The sequence below is a fragment of the Schistocerca cancellata genome, chromosome 11 (assembly GCF_023864275.1).
Source record: "Schistocerca cancellata isolate TAMUIC-IGC-003103 chromosome 11, iqSchCanc2.1, whole genome shotgun sequence".
Taxonomy (NCBI): Eukaryota; Metazoa; Arthropoda; class Insecta; order Orthoptera; family Acrididae; genus Schistocerca; species Schistocerca cancellata.
Window position 1 is genome coordinate 38907643 of NC_064636.1, and position 16386 is coordinate 38924028.

Consider the following 16386-nt stretch of genomic DNA (forward strand, 5'->3'; position numbering starts at 1 on the left):
ACGTCCTGAATAAATACGTCTAATAACAGTCGAGGCAAAAAGGGTACCATTTGTCTATACAAGAGTGGTCGACGAAGTAAGTTCCGTTTGGTTACATAAAACAAACGTGTACAGATACAGAAAAAATATTTATTGTACAAAAATCTACAATTGTTAAACTACTTTTGTACGTAGTTTCCGAAATTTTCTAGGCACTTGTCATAGCGCGGCATAAGTTTTTGTATACCTTCTTCATAGAAGGTTGCCGCCTGTGTATTCAACCGTGTGGTAACACGTTCTTTCAGCTCGTCATCACCGTTGAAGTGTTGACCACCAAGACCAAAAAAATGGCTCTGAGCACTGTGAGACTTAACATCTATGGTCATCAGTCCCCGAGAACTTAGAACTACTTAAACCTAACTAACCTAAGGACATCACACAAAACCCAGTCATCACGAGGCAGGGAAAATCCCTGACCGCCCCCGGGAACCCGGGCGCGGGAAGCGAGAACGCTACCGCACGACCACGAGCTGCGGACACACCAAGGACAGATTTTAGGTGTAAGAAGAGATTAAAGTCGCTAGGAACGAGGTCCGGGCTGTATGGAGAACGATCAAACGCGTCCCAGTGAAATTCCCGTAAGAGCTGTTCTGTCACATTCGCCGTGTGAGGTCGGGCGTTATCGTGAAAAAAAAAAAAAAAAACCTTTTGACAGCAGTCCTCGCCTCTTGTTCTGTATTGCGCGGCGCAGTTTCTTAATGATCTCTCAGTAACCGTCTGCATTGATTGTTTGGCCTCGTGGTAAGAAATGCTTTTTCTGCCCCAAAAACGGCGCACATGACTTTTTGAGGTGTCAAGATTTGCTTAGGCTTAACCTTCGTTGGGGACGAAGTGTGCCTCCATTCCATTGATTGCCGTTTTGTTTCAGGAGTGTCGTACAGTACCCAAATTTCATGCCCGGTGACTATCCGAGAAAGAAAACCGTCGCCTTCTTCATTGTAGCGTGTCGAAAACTGAAGTGCACTGCCCATCCCTTGTTTTTTTTTTTTGTGTTGTTCAGTAAGAATTTTGGGTACCCAACGAGAGCAAAGTTTACGAAATTTCAGTTTTTCAGTAACAGTTTCGTGAATTAGTGATCGTGAGATTTGCGAAACTTCCATACAAGAGCGGTAACTGTAAACTTACGGTTGTGCTTAATCTTCTCTTCAGTCGTGTGAACCACTTCATCAGTAACCACAGACGGGCGTCCACTTCGTTCTTCACCGTGCACTTGATCACGTCCTTCAGTGAACAGTCTGACCCATCTTCTAACCATTGAATCACTCATAGCATTTTGTCCGTAAACCTCGCAGAGTTGCCGATGAAATTCCTTTGGTTTAACATTCTTTGCATTTAGAAAATGAATCACAGATCTGCTTTCACATGCGGCGGCATTTTCAGTTACGGCTGACATTATAAAGAAGCACTACAAAGCGCACGTGGGCAGCAGCGATCTCAAAATGGCGCACATGTCTTCTCCTTGAGTCAGAGTAACTGCCGCGCATACTCGGAACCATGGAGGTAAAAATAAGAGGAGTTGTCATGACGTCACAAACTTGAAGCCGACCCAAGTCAAGATCCGCCATGTTAGCTACCCCAAAACATTCGCTTCTGGTAGTTTGATTCCGTGTAGTCATGAAGTGTTTTGTAAAAAAAATGCCGGCTTGCGTCGCTTACTGGTGTACTAATCGTTCTGATTGTAGTCTAAAGTTTAAACAAATCCCATTTCATTCGTAAGTGGACTTATTTAAGCTCTATTTTCTTATATATACTTGAAATTCTGATGCGCTGTAAAGTTCTACAGTATGGTTTTATTTCTGTGATTTGACTTTAGATTTCCTATCAGTCCAATGCGAAGAACTCTCTGGAGGTGAGCAATATACTTGGTTTTCATTGTTTGGTTATTTCCAAGTAACTGAAAAGTCCTGGCATGAAATATCCTGGAAATGGGGACTAATGTTTTAAAATGCGATAATTTAATATAAATGTAATGTAACTACATGTAGTTAATTAAATCTTCAGTAAAATGTGTGGAACACCTGTTACAGTGGTTAAATTATGAGTACTTAAAGGGTTACATATTTGTTAAAGCAAAGTTCCCTATCTATGTCCAGGCTATTTAGATCATTGCATTAATCCCTGTGTTGTCCTGTTACCCTGTACATTGTTGTTATTTGACAGACTGAATGTCACTTGGTAGGTACAATTTAAAAACAAAGTAGATGTGTGAACTACAATGGGCCTGACAATCTTAAATTCTGTTCTTTTCCTTCGTAATTTAACAAACCTTTCACTTTGTTGACGTGACAGCTGGCTTGTTTACATCATCCCTGCATACATCTATGGGACATCGAAGGAAATAAGGCAAGTTTCTTGCAAACTTCAACATTTAAAATTTGCATTTGACTTGAAAATGCAACGAATACAAATCGGTGCCTCTAAACTATCAATCATTGCTTTTGGAGTTCTGGCTTTATCAATTATCGACACAGACACAATGAAAGTGAATAGAAATGGATTACGAAAGCACGCTTTTCATAGCACATACTTATCTTCTAGGTTATTCGAAGTGTATAAATAAAAAGCAATTACAGTACTGAGGCCAGAAGCTTCATATTTTGGTGTCGTATTACTGTATCGAATGCGCATTTAAGACCAGAAAAACGTTTGAAGTTGCGTTCCTTATGCTGTGTTGTTCACTAAACCAGTGTAACATTTACTATATAAAATAAATATCGTGTACACACGACAGAAATAACGAACAAGAAGCAATTGTAAACACTCGTCTGCTAATGTTTTGGGGGATCCAAGATGGCGGCAGGGCCCGCCCACTGGCTTCAAAACAACGTACAGCGTAAGTCTATAGCGCCATCTCCCCTTATTCTACCACCATGCTCGGAACTGCGATCGTAGCGCCGCCGCTGACAGAAATAGGAACTGAACTTACTTTGTGAACGACCCTCGTATTTGTGTTCGTTGTTTCCAGTATGTAAGAGAGAACAATAAACGCCATGTTTTGGTATGTAGCTCATTACAAACATGTCAAATATCTGTGTAATTTCTGATTTGAAATAACAATAAATTTATAATAAATAAAGTTTAGCAACTACAGTTCGTGTAAATTAAATTAAAACAGTGTGGCTCAGTAGTATAAATAATCACTGGCAAACACATGTAGCTATAGAATATGGACGGTTATTTGTTGTATGAAGCATTGAGTGCCTCCCCCCTCCCCCCCCCCCTCCACCCCTCCCCTCACCGTATAACTCTGCGAAGAAACCTGTTGCATTTAGTTTTATTAACGCGTCTGAATGCGGCAGAAATTCATTGGCATATTACGAGACCAGATTGGAACAGCTGTTGTAAAGAATTCGATCAAAATATATTTCCTCTCAGGTTGAAAATGGTGCTGCAGATGTATAAATATTTTTGCTTGACACGAGTGACAGCAAACAAACTGCACAGTATCTGAGCTGCCGATGTCAAATATTCATCTTTTGAAGACGATTATTTGGAGCACAAAATTCGAAAGCATTGGGAAATATTCTGTGGGTCTTCATCTGGCGACCGACATTATGGGCGACGGGTGAAGTACGGCTGCAATTCAACAGTCGTGTTTCAGAGTTGCTACGAAAGCAGAGAGAATTTCGTCACAGACTTGAACCTTTTTTACACACAAGCCAGAATGAGCGTTAAGAATTGTAATACCAGAAGTAATCGATGAATTCGAAAGTATTAAGATTTTTGAACATGGCTGCACTTCAGCAACTGAAGACATAAGAGCTTCAATGGATTGGAAATAACAGGCAACAAGTTGCAAAATATAGATTTATTAAATTTGGCCACGGCTTCGACAGTTTTAAAACTGTCTTCTTTAGAAGGCATTGTACCTGTTATAAAGTATTACGTCACTGTGTGTAGAGCAGATATGGTATCATTACAATAAACAAAATGACAGGAAATGTTTACAAATAATTATAGTGAAGCATACTCGCGTAAAATCACATAGTCTATATCCGGTGTGGTGTCGTTGACTATGTGTAGTACATTTGCGCGTCGTCTACATGACCACCAGTCAAAACACATGACTTAAAAGTCGTAGCATTCTACTGTAGGGATTTGTTTTACAACTTTTTAAAATATAACACATTTGAAAATGGATCCAAGAACGTGTCGTGTGCCACCTGAAAGATTTGTATATACACTCCTGGAAATGGAAAAAAGAACAAATTGACACCGGTGTGTCAGACCCACCATACTTGCTCCGGACACTGCGAGAGGGCTGTACAAGCAATGATCACACGCACGGCACAGCGGACACACCAGGAACCGCGGTGTTGGCCGTCGAATGGCGCTAGCTGCGCAGCATTTGTGCACCGCCGCCGTCAGTGTCAGCCAGTTTGCCGTGGCATACGGAGCTCCATCGCAGTCTTTAACACTGGTAGCATGCCGCGACAGCGTGGACGTGAACCGTATGTGCAGTTGACGGACTTTGAGCGAGGGCGTATAGTGGGCATGCGGGAGGCCAGGTGGACGTACCGCCGAATTGCTCAACACGTGGGGCGTGAGATCTCCACAGTACATCGATGTTGTCGCCAGTGGTCGGCGGAAGGTGCACGTGCCCGTCGACCTGGGACCGGACCGCAGCGACGCACGGATGCACGCCAAGACCGTAGGATCCTACGCAGTGCCGTAGGGGACCGCACCGCCACTTCCCAGCAAATTAGGGACACTGTTGCTCCTGGGGTATCGGCGAGGACCATTCGCAACCGTCTCCATGAAGCTGGGCTACGGTCCCGCACACCGTTAGGCCGTCTTCCGCTCACGCCCCAACATCGTGCAGCCCGCCTCCAGTGGTGTCGCGACAGGCGTGAATGGACGGACGAATGGAGACGTGTCGTCTTCAGCGATGAGAGTCGCTTCTGCCTTGGTGCCAATGATGGTCGTATGCGTGTTTGGCGCCGTGCAGGTGAGCGCCACAATCAGGACTGCATACGACCGAGGCACACAGGGCCAACACCCGGCATCATGGTGTGGGGAGCGATCTCCTACACTGGCCGTACACCACTGGTGATCGTCGAGGGGACACTGAATAGTGCACGGTACATCCAAACCGTCATCGAACCCATCGTTCTACCATTCCTAGACCGGCAAGGGAACTTGCTGTTCCAACAGGACAATGCATGTCCGCATGTATCCCGTGCCACCCAACGTGCTCTAGAAGGTGTAGTCAACTACCCTGGCCAGCAAGATCTCCGGATCTGTCCCCCATTGAGCATGTTTGGGACTGGATGAAGCGTCGTCTCACGCGGTCTGCACGTCCAGCACGAACGCTGGTCCAACTGAGGCGCCAGGTGGAAATGGCATGGCAAGCCGTTCCACAGGACTACATCCAGCATCTCTACGATCGTCTCCATGGGAGAATAGCAGCCTGCATTGCTGCGAAAGGTGGATATACACTGTACTAGTGCCGACATTGTGCATGCTCTGTTGCCTGTGTCTATGTGCCTGTGGTTCTGTCAGTGTGATCATGTGATGTATCTGACCCCAGGAATGTGTCAATAAAGTTTCCCCTTCCTGGGACAATGAATTCACGGTGTTCTTATTTCAATTTCCAGGAGTGTATGTGACATTTAACTATGAAACGTGGCAGCAATGAGCAGCGTGTATGATTTAACAAGTACATATTCATTACCAGATTAACATATTAACTAAAAAGTTGGAAAGAGCGAGATGGGACGGGGTTAAAAAGTGTGCCATTAAAGCCAAATGGGCTGTAAAGAGTCCGGAAGCTCATGGAAACATAGCAAACTCTTCGTAATATGTAATTAAACGCACGTGATTATGCTCTCCTATAATTATTTTAAAACATTTCCTGTAATTCTGCATACTCTAATCTTACCATATCTGTTCTACACACAATAACTTATGAAGAAGACAGTTTTAAAACTATCGAAACCATGGTCAAGGTTTAATAAAACTGTATGTTGTAAGTCGTTGGCTGTTATTTCCAGTCTATTAAAATTCGAAAACAAAATGTTGCCAGTCGATCTGACCGAAGAAACTAAGGAGATTTGGTTTTAGATAAAATGACAAAGAGGGACGAAATAATCCACTCTCTACCTCGGCAGGCCGGAGTGGCCGTGCGGTTCTAGGCGCTACAGTCTGGAGCCGAACGACCGCTACGGTCGCAGGTTCGAATCCTGCCTCGGGCATGGATGTGTGTGATGTCCTTAGGTTAGTTAGGTTTAATTAGTTCTAAGTTCTAGGCGACTGATGACCTCAGAAGTTAAGTCGCATAGTGCTCAGAGCCATTTGAACAACTCAGTACCTCAGTGACTTTATTGTCACCAAAAAGGGAAAAAAAGGGAAGGCCGAAATATTTAATGCAGCCTTAACAAGTAGTTTAGCTGTCGATGATCGTAGTATCTCCTTTCAATCGTTCTCGATCGGCGAAATGATATATATTCGTATTGAGGTAAGGAATCTCGGAATAGAAAAACCAAAATCAATCAACAGTTTAAAGAAATTCTGACCGAATGAGATTTACAGAGGTTATGCGAAAGAACTTACTCCCCTTCCGTTTCACTGGAGCATCGACCGATACCAAGCGACTGGAAAAAGAACACAGGTTACTCACGTTTTCAAGAATGGTCTTGGGACAGATGTGCGTTATTGTAGTCTATATCACTCACGACGATCTGTTGTTGAATTATGGAATAGCAAAAGCCCTCCTCCGAGTATTTATACGCGTAAAACAGCTTCAAACGTCTAATTACCTTAAAAACAAGTTAATGTGTTAAATATTTGTTGTTAAGCGTGTAAAAGCATTGTACACTACTGGCCATTAAAATTGCTACACCACGAAGTTGACGTGCTACAGACGCGAAATTTAACCAATAGGAAGATGATGCTGTGATACGGAAATGATTAACTTTTCAGAGCATTCACACAAGGTTGGCGCCGGTGGCGACACCTACAAAGTGCTGACATGAGGAAAGTTTACAAACGATTTCTCATACACAAACAGCAGTTGACCGGCGTTGCCTGGTGAAACGTTGTTGTAATACCTCGTGTAAGGGGGAGAAAGAAATGTGTACCATCACGTTTCCGACTTTGATAAAGGTCGGATTGTAGCCTATCGCGATTGCGGTTTATCGTATCGCGACATTGCTGCTCGTGTTGGTCGAGATCCAATGACTGTTAGCACAATATCGAAACGGTGGGTTCAGGAGGGTAATACGGAACGCCGTGCTGGATTCCAACGGCCTCGTATCACTAGCAGTCGAGATGACAGGCATCTTATCCGCATGGCTGTAACGGATCGTGCAGCCACGTCCCGATCCCTGAGTCAACAGATGGGGACGTTTGCAAGACGACAACCATCTGCACGAAGAGTTCGACGAAGTTTACAGCAGCTGCGGTTACCCTTGACGCTGCATCACAGGCAGGAGCGCCAGCGATGGTGTAATCGATGACGAACCTGTATGCACGAATGGCAAAATGCCATTTTTTTCGGATGAATCCAGGTTCTATTCACAGCATCACGATGGTCGCATCCCTGCTTGGTGACATCGCGGTGAACGCACATTGGAAGCGTGTATTCGTCATCGCCATACTGGCGTATCACCCGCTGTGATGGTATGGAGTGTCATTGGTTACACGTCTCGGTCACCTCTTGTTCGCATTGACGGCACTTTGAACAGTGGACGTTACATTTCAGATGTCTTACGATCCGTGGCTACCCTTCATTCGATCCCTGCCCAAACCCTACATTTCAGCAGAATAATGCACGAGAGCATGTTGCAGATCCTGTACAGGCCTTTCTGGATACAGGAAATGTTCGACTGCTGCCCTGGCCAGCACATTCCCCAGATCTCTCACCAACTGAAAACGTCTGGTCAATGGTGGCCGAGCAACTGGCTCGTCACAATACGCCAGTCACTACTCTTGATGAACTGTGGTATCGTGTTGAAGCTGCACGGGCAGCTGTACCTATACACGCCATCCGAGCTCTGTTTGACTCAATGCCCAGGCGTATCGAGGCCGTTATTACAGCCAGAGGTGGTTGTTCTGTGTACTGATTTCTCAGGATCTATGCACCCAAATTGCGTGAAAATGTAATCAAAAATGGCTCTGAGCACTATGGGACTTAACATCTATGGTCATCAGTCCCCTAGAACTTAGAACTACTTAAACCTAACTAACCTAAGGACAGCACACAACACCCAGTCATCACGAGGCAGAGAAAATCCCTGACCCCGCCGGGAATCGAACCCGGGAACCCGGGCGTGGGAAGCGAGTATGCTATCGCACGACCACGAGCTGCGGACGAAAATGTAATCACATGTCAGTTCTAGTATAATACATTTGTCCAATGAATACCAGTTTATCATCTGCATTTCTGCTTGGTGTAGAAATCTTAATGGCCAGTAGTGTACCTCCAGGATATGAAGACGGTCGTCATACAGGGAAAAACTCAATACTCCGCTTATGCGGAGTTGGACTTTCACTCAGTTTAATATTGAATATTGTACCACATCTGATTTTAAACTGTTTGAGTGTCCTTCGCGTCGTGTACAATTTCTGCTCCTGTTCAGCGTTCCTACGATGCCAGGTGTTGCACCACTCTGCAGCCTACCTCTCCTCGCCGTTGTGTATGAAGTCGCACAGAACACAGTCAGTGATATAACAGTGAATATTGTTACAAGATGTGTCGAGCGTAGAGTTAGCAGTAAGGAAATAATATGCTACTGTTAACAATTACCCAAGTTCTTCTTAAAATTATAACCCTGCGAAATAAAAGACTGAGTGAACGGGTCAGCGAAGAACCTGAACTGGTGTCATGGTACGTCCGCCCCGAACAAATACAATGAACAATATAGAACAAAATGAGACAAAAAAAGAGGTTAGCGTCTCCATGTGGCAAAACGGTTGTAGAAGAGTCCCGCGAATACTTACGTTTTAATCTATATTTTTTTCATCACTGGTCACAGTGTTTAATTTATATGATATTTGATAGCTTATACAGTGAAAAAAGGAGATGGGACCTGGATAAACTGACTAAAGCAGAGGTTGTACAGAGTTTCAGGGAGAGCATAAGGGAACAATTGACATGAATGGAGGAAAGGAATACAGTAAAAGAAGAATGGGTAGCTTTGAGGGATGATATAGTGAAGGCAGCAGAGGATCAAATAGGTAAAAAGACGAGGGTAACAGAGGAAGTATTGAATTTAATTGATGAAAGGAGAAAATATAAAAATGCAGTAAATGAAGCAGACAAAAAGGAATACAAACGTCTCAAAAATGAGATCAGCATGAAGTGCAAAATGGCTAAGCAGGGATGGCTACAGGACAAATGTAAGGATGTCGAGGCTTACCTCACTACGGGTAAGATAAATACTGCCTACAGGAAAATTAAAGAGACCTTTGGAGAAAAGAGAACCACTTGTATGAATATCAAGAGCTCAGATGGAAACCCAGTTCTAAACAAAGAAGGGAAAGCAGAAAGGTGGAAGGAGTATATAGAGGGTCTATACAAGGGCGATGTACTTCAGGACAATATTATGGAAATGGAAGAGGATGTAGATGAAAATGAATTTGGAGATATGATACTGCGTGAAGAGTTTGACAGAGCATTAAAAGACCTGAGTGGAAACAAGGCCCCAGGAGTAGACAACATTCCATTAGAACTACTGACGGCCTTGGGAGAGCCAGTCATGACAAAACTCTACCATCTGGTGAGCAAGATGTATGAGACAGGCGAAATACCCTCAGACTTCAGGAAGAATATAATTATTCCAATCCCAAAGAAAGCAGGTGTTGACAGATGTGAAAATTACCGAACTATCAGTTTAATAAGTCACGGCTGGAAAATACTAACGCGAATTCTTTACAGACGAATGGAAAAACTAGTAGAAGCCGACATCGGGGAAGATCAGTTTGGATTCCGTAGAAATGTTGGAACACGTGAGGCAATACTGACCCTATGACTTATCTTAGGAGCTACATTAAGAAAAGGCAAACCTACGTTTCTAGCATTTGTAGACTTAGAGAAAGCTTTTGACAATGTTGACTGGAATACTCTATTTCAAATTCTGAAGGTGGCAGGGGTAAAATACAGGGAGCGAAAAGCTATTTACAATTTGTACAGAAACCAGATGGCAGTTATAAGAGTCGAGGGACATGAAACGGAAGCAGTGGTTGGGAAGGGAGTGAGACAGGGTTGTAGCCTCTCCCCCATGCTATTCATCTGTAAATTGAGCAAGCAGTAAAGGAAACAACAGAAAAATTCGGACTAGTTATTAAAATCCATGGAGAAGAAATAAAAACTTTGAGGTTTGCCGATGACATTGTAATTCTGTCAGGGACGGCAAAGGACTTGGAAGAGCAGTTGAACGGAATGGACAGTGTCTTGAAAGGAGGATATAAGATGAACATCAACAAAATCAAAACGAGGATAATGGAATGTAGTCGAATTAATTCCGGTGATGCTCGAGGAATTAGATTAGGAAATGAGACACTTAAAGTAGTAAAGGAGGTTTGTTATTTGGGGAACAAAATAACTGATGATGGTCGAAGTAGAGAGGATATAAAATGTAGACTGGCAATGGCAAGGAAAGCGTTTCTGAAGAAGAGAAATTTGTTAACATCGAGTATAGATTTAAGTGTCAGGAAGTCATTTCTGAAAGTATTTGTATGGAGTGTAGCCATGTATGGAAGTGAAACATGGACGGTAAATAGTTTGGACAGGAAGAGAATAGAAGCTTTTGAAATGTGGTGCTACAGAAGAATGCTGAAGATTAGATGGGTAGATCACGTAACTAATGAGGAAGTATTGAATAGGATTGGGGAGAAGAGAAGTTTGTGGCACAACTTGACCAGAAGACGGGATCGGTTGGTAGGACGTGTTCTGAGGCATCGAGGGATCACCAATTTAGTATTGGAGGGCAGCGTGGAGGGTAAAAATCGTAGAGGGAGACCAAAAGATCAATACACTAAGCAGATTCAGAAGGAGGGAGGTTGCAGTAGGTACTGGGAGATGAAGAGCTTGCACAGGATAGAGTAGTATGGAGGGCTGCACCAAACCAGTCTCAGGACTGAAGACCACAACAACAACAACAGTGAAAAAAAAAACAGGTACATTTTCATGAAGTTGTAGTGAATTTAATATGATATTTGACTGTTTACTAGTTTTCAAAAATGGTTCTGAGCACTATGGGACTTACCATCTGTGGCCATCAGTGCCCTAGAACTTAGAACTACTTAAACCTAACTAACCTAAGGACAGCACACACATCCATGCCCGAGGCAGGATTCGAACCTGCGACCGTAGCGGTCACGCGGTACCAGACTGAAGCGCCTAGAACCGAACGGACACACCGGCTGTCTTACTAGTTTTAATTAAATTTTTAATACGAGTGACTGGTTTGGAAAGGCCAAGTCAAACCTCGATAAATAATGACGGGAATGACGTTATTCACCATCAGTAATACAGTAAGTGACAGTGTGCCAGACCACAAGAGGAACGTAGAATTACTCGTCGGATGTGCTCTCGACATCACACGTTGCGTTCTGTAGTTGTCAGGCAGACACGGAAAACATAAATGGAAACTTCATACAAATACTTCATACACATAGTTCATACAAACACACGTGGTTTTTCCATTACACAGGGTATAACAAAAAGAATAATCCGATTCGGCATGTCTATATTTCTGACACTAATAAACATGTAAAACGAATTTTGTTTTTTGATGAACGGGATACTTAAAAAGTTTTTTTTTTTTCATACCTTTTAATATGTGTTCAGCATGCCCCCTAGAGATGCACGGCATACTTGTATGCCAATGTGGAGATCAAAGAAATTGCCAGAAGGATGGAAGAATGCAGTTGTAGTACCAATACACTAGAAGGGGGACAAGAGAGATGCAAACAACTACAGAGGAATATCGCTACTAGAGGTCGGATACAACTACATCTACATCCATACTCCGCAAGCCACCTGACGGTGTGTGGCGGAGGGTACTTTGAGTACCTCTATCGGTTCTCCCTTCCACTCCAGTCTCGTATTGTTCGTGGAAAGAAGGATTGTCGGTATACCTCTGTGTGGGCCCTAATCTCTCTGATTTTATCCTCATGGTCTCTTCGCGAGATATACGTAGGAGGGAGCAATATACTGCTGGACTCCTCGGTGAAGGTGTGTTCTCGAAACTTCGACAAAAGCCCGTACCGAGCTACTGAGCGTCTCTCCTGCAGAGTCTTCCACTGGAGTTTATCTATCATCTCCGTAACGCTTTTGCGATTACTAAATGATCCTGTAACGAAGCGCGCTGCTCTCCCTTGGATCTTCTCTATCTCTTCCATCAACCCTATCTGGTACGGATCCCACACTGCTGAGCAGTATTCAAGCAGTGGGCGAACAAGTGTACTGTAACCTACTTCCTTTGTTTTCGGATTGCATTTCCTTAGGATTCTTCCAATGAATCTCAGTCTGGCATCTGCTTTACCGACGATCAACTTTATATGATGATTCCATTTTAAATCACTCCTAATGCGTACTCCCAGGTAGTTTATGGAATTAACTGCTTCCAGTTGCTGACCTGCTATATTGTAGCTAAATGATAAAGGGTCTATCTTTCTATGTATTCGCAGCGCATTACACTTGTCTACATTGAGATTCAATTGCCATTCCCTGCACCATGCGTCAATTTGCTGCAGATCCTCCTGCATTTCAGTACAATTTTCCATTGTTACAACCTCTCAATATACCACAGCATCATCTGCAAAAAGCCTCAGTGAACTTCCGATGTCATCCACAAGGTCATTGATATATATTGTGAATAGCAACGGTCCTATGACACTCCCCTGCGACACACCTGAAATCACTCCTACTTCGGAAGACTTCTCTCCATTCAGAATGACATGCTGCGTTCTGTTATCTAGGAACTCTTCAATCCAATCACACAATTGGTCTGATAGGCCATATGCTCTTACTTTGTTCATTAAACGACTGTGGGGAACTGTATCGAACGCTTTGCGGAAGTCAAGAAACACGGCATCTACCTGTGAACCCGTGTCTATGGCCCTCTGAGTCTCGTGGACGAAGAGCGCGAGCTGGGTTTCACACGACCGTCTTTTTCGAAACCCATGCTGATGCGTACAGAGTAGATTTCTAGTCTCCAGAAAAGTCATTATTATCGAACATAATACGTGTTCCAAAATTCTACAATTGATCGACGTTAGAGATATAGGTCTATAATTCTGCACAACGTACTGTCAAAACTATTGCTCAAGTGAGTAGAAGAACAGGTAGAAAGTACAGTTGGCGACTACCAAGCGGGATTTAGGAAGGGAAGAGGTTGTGTAGAACAGATATTTATCCTGAAGCAACTGATAGAACATAGGGCCTTAAAAACCAAAAAGACAGTAATAACCTTCGTGGACTTCACAAAGGTATATGACTCCATCGACAGACAGACTCTTGCTAGGATCCAGAAGAGCAGAGGACTTGATGCTGCGAGGTGCTGGGGCAAGCAGTGTATTTAACACTAAATTCTTCTAGAATCTCCATATGTAAATGATGCTCTAAGCCCCCCCTATTCTAACTCCGACTTTTGCTGTTGCACATGGATTAAAACATATACGCGAACTGACTGTAATCAACCGTGCAATTGGAGTAGAAAAGAGTTTGGCACCTGCAATAATTTAATTAGATAAATAAGTTAAATAACGGAAGTTTTCATTAACATAGTGAGAAATGATGGGTTGCTCTACCGATTAACAGAATGAAAGTTCTGTCCAAAATAACAATATGATTTATTAAGACTAAACACAAAATAATAAACAAAAACACATGAAACATTTATAATACATCAAATTGGCTCAAATTGGATACTCAAACAAACGCTATGAAGGTGAAGTTGTCCCTAAACTAGATTGTGAGGTTTAAGACGAAGTGGTATGTGGAGCCAATTCCTTGCCACTCAAATCTTAAGAGAGACACACAGCTAACCTAACATTAATTGCTGCTACTCAAGACAGAAGAAAGTTAGAAAAAGACGAACAGGCGCGCTCTGCTGACCTCTGATTATCACCTAGGAAAATCCCTATCTGCCAGTGCTGCGGACATACATTACCAAACTGTCTTCTTAACTGCCAGAACACGATCTGGCGTACCGGAGGCGATGGCTGGTTGCTTCGACGTCCTCGACCGAAAGGCGAGAGCCGACTACCTAGAGCACCCATTAGGCCGAACACACAGCATTCCCGCCCCCACGACAGTGGCCGCGGTTAAACGTTCGAATCAGCAACTCGAAAACTGGCGTAAAATTCCCCTCTATTGCCGGAGCGCTACCATTCCACCAATGGAGATTCTTGGCGCCAATTTCTGCGCCGATTTTGCTACGTCACGGAGCTATGCCCTGAGCAAGCCAATCACAGTTACTATTTTGCAGAAAGCGCGGGAATTTTCCCGCCACAACTGCCTGGGTACACAAGTCATTCCCACGCCTCGCTGGTAGCCCGCCAGAAAGTGTTTTCGCTAAGTTTCTGCAAAGTAACGGAACCTCTAGCCCAGCCGCTACTTCAGACCCCTCCGGGCGTGTCTTTTGACAATGTCGGCGTCTGCAAAGCATTCACTCGACTTCCTCACACCCGTCGGCTTAACGTTTTCCAGATCAGCGGAGCCCGCCTGTCACCGGACCACCCGGGTGACGAGAGACGCTGCGTGGGAAGTCCGCGTGTGAAGGAATAGCGACTTTTCACTGCATGCAATTAGAGAGGAAAATCGTAAGATAGAAATGTGAGAGGGGGCTCATGCCACCTCTCAATGCAAGTACACAGGAACTCATAAAAGAAATTCTGACAGACACAAAAGCAAGAGTGAGATTCAGAGGAGCACTGTCAGAAGAATTTGAGATCAAGACTGGTGTTAAACAGGGAGATGGATCGTCACCATTGTTGTTCAATATAGCACTGGGCGAAGTGATCAGGCAGTGGAGAGCAAAAAACGAGGAAATGGGAATACCAAAGACCCATGTGGGGGACAAAACGGACAACAGGGCTCAAGTGGACTGCCTAGCCTTTGCAGATGACATAGCAATAGTAAGTGAGACGGAAGAAGACGCAAAGACACAACTCGACAACTTAAGTAAGGTAGCCAGAAAGGTGGGACTGAGGATCGCCTATAACAAGACAAAGACATTAAACACCACTGCAGGCTGGGAAACACCGGAAGGCACTGTGCAAGTGGTGGACAAATTTAAATACCTGGGAGAATTTATAACAGGAAGGAACAGGAGCAAGGAGGGAATAACAGAGAGGATAAAGAATATGTCAGCCTTCTGCATGACGAGAGAGGTATACAATAAAAAGAATATATCCACAGAGACAAAGATAATCCACTACAAGGCAACAGTGAGGAATGCAGTATTATGTGCTGCTGAGAGGATGACACTAGGAAGAAATTGGGCAGAGCAACTAGAGAAAGAAGAGAGGACAATACTGAGAAAAATACTAGGTCGCGAAAGAGGTGGATGCGAAGACCTAGGGAAGAATTGTACCCGAACATGAGAACAATATCCGGGGAAATCAGACTCAAAAGGGCAGGGTTTGCTGGGCATGTAGTTAGGATGAGTATGGACTGAATGACGAAGAGAGTGTGAGAAACAACAGGGAGGACAAGGGGAAAGACAGGAACCAAGTGGGTTGTTGAACTTCGGAAGGGCTGGTTGGAATTGGGGATCGAGGTCGAAGGAAAGGAAAATTGGAGGAAGAAATATACACTGACAAATATGCCGGAGGTCAGTGACAGAGAAGAATACAGGAAAAGATTAGAATGTCACCAGTGGAGCCGCCAGGAGAAATGGAAACTGAAGATCTCGGAAGAAGAGTGGGGGAGGAGAAGAGAGAGAATGAAGAGGTTCTGGGAGAAGAAGAGGAAAATGCAGTCCACGAAGGGGCTACCTCTGGTCCTACAGAGGCCGTAACGCAAGAAGAAGAAGAATAAGAAGATGTCAGTGTGGTATACAAATTGTTCCCACACTACAGCGAGAATGTCTTGAGTTACATATTCCACAACTATTGCTATGCAATGTCTCAGTTTGTTGATTGTTGTTCGTAACGGAGGCACATAAACAAGAAATAATCACATGCAGTCAGATCCGGTGACCCCGGAGGCCAGTAATGTAAGGCTGAATCATTTGGTCCAGTGCGACTGATTCGTCGTTCAGTAATCCTCTGATTAAAAAATTGTCGCACTTCCAGATGCCAATGTGGCACTGCTCCAACCTGTTGGTAAATGAGGTCGTTCAAATCAGTCTCCAGCTGTAGGAAAAGAAAGTTCCCAAGCGTATCGAGATATTTGCT

General features: G+C 43.9%; 1 protein-coding gene across 1 annotated transcript in view; it reads left to right on the forward strand.

Annotated features, from left to right (window-relative positions):
- The window catches only part of LOC126108622 (probable cationic amino acid transporter), a 663130-nt gene that overhangs the window by 257087 nt on the left and 389657 nt on the right, over window positions 1-16386 (forward strand). The window lies entirely within an intron of this gene.